This window comes from Aplysia californica, unplaced genomic scaffold (assembly GCF_000002075.1).
Source record: "Aplysia californica isolate F4 #8 unplaced genomic scaffold, AplCal3.0 scaffold00169, whole genome shotgun sequence".
In the NCBI taxonomy this organism is placed as follows: Eukaryota; Metazoa; Mollusca; class Gastropoda; order Aplysiida; family Aplysiidae; genus Aplysia; species Aplysia californica.
In genome coordinates, this window is record NW_004797439.1 from 671,839 (window position 1) to 673,207 (window position 1,369).

The 1,369-nt window shown below is 40.8% G+C and overlaps 1 protein-coding gene and 1 non-coding gene across 4 annotated transcripts in view; one reads left to right on the forward strand and one right to left on the reverse strand.

Annotated features, from left to right (window-relative positions):
• Positions 1-1,369, forward strand: part of LOC101847421 (RYamide receptor) — a 245,911-nt gene that overhangs the window by 94,791 nt on the left and 149,751 nt on the right. The gene's annotated exons all lie outside the window — the stretch shown is intronic.
• TRNAF-GAA lies at positions 92-164 on the reverse strand. The gene has a single exon. It is a non-coding gene; the product is annotated as a tRNA-Phe (tRNA).

Consider the following 1,369-nt stretch of genomic DNA (forward strand, 5'->3'; position numbering starts at 1 on the left):
AAAACAATAAACAAATCAAAACAACAACAAAAAACAACAACAAATACAACAGTAAAAGAAAAAAAAATTGGGCGAGCCGCCGGATGTTCCGTGCCGAAACCCGGGATTGAACCAGGGACCTTTAGATCTTCAGTCTAACGCTCTCCCAACTGAGCTATTTCGGCTGCCGAGAGTCGCAGGTAGCTCAGTAAACTGTCGAACAAAGCTGATAAGTAAAATATGACAAATCGACTATTGTTCATTTCTATCTATCACGTTAAGAGTAAGTGAGAATTTACTGGCTCGTTACTCTCTCTCTCTCTCACACACACACACTCTCTCTCTCTCTCTCTCTCTCTCTCTCTCTCTTTTTTTTTTTTCACTGTTCCTCTTTAACTTTCTTATTTAAATCAGCAGTTGACAGGAAAGCCTATATATGGGTTGCTGAATATTTGCAACATAAATTGCTTTGTATTTTGCTCTCGTGTGGCGGAATCATCTTGGGCGTTGAAAATGAAATTTCAAACAGCTCAATTTGGAAAGTGAAGAACTCAAGATTCGAAGGTCCCTAGGCTTCGGCAACTTCTGCGATAAAAAAGGCAAAATTGCTTTAAAAAGAGAAACTACAGTTTTCTTATTTTCTTAAACATATTTTGTTTTAGTTTAACGCTCATCTTATGAAAAACTGTTCAAAAGGATTTGGGCCTACCCCTCGTCATATTAATGATAAAAAATCATTTCAAACCACCTCATGATATATAGAACTGTTGTCAAAAAAAAAAAAAAACACCCCCCCCCCCCAAATAAAAAAATAAAAAACCCAAACAAACAAACAAACCCCAAACAAACAAAATAAACCCAAACAAACCAAAACAAACAACACCACCAACCCCCGGCCCGCAAAAAAACTAAATACAAAAAAATGGAAACAAAAAAAATAAAATGAAACAAATAAACCAAATAAACAAATAACCTCCACAAGGCCAGAGAGTTTGTTTGTCCGCGTGTGTCAAGTGGAAAGGTTTCCATCGGGTGGATTGTGGACTGTGTCGTCCTTCTGTGGTGGGATGATCGGGGATACCACGTGGGTGGAGGGGGAGAGAAAGAGAGAGGGCGAGAGAGTGTGAGAGTGTATGTGTGTGTGTGTGTGAGAGAGAGAGAGAGAGAGGGGAGAGGAGGGAGGGAGAGAGAGAGAGAGGGGGGAGAGAGAGAGAGAGAAGAGAGAGACAAGCGTGCACTCCAGGGTGGGGGTGAGGGGGTTATGTCATAATTACAGAATTAAAACGTTTGTTCGGCTGCTGTTAGTTGGGACGGGGACGGGGACGCGTTGTTTTGTCGTAATAGAATTAAAAGGTTTGTTCTACGGAATTTTGTGTGTGCGTGTGTGCTT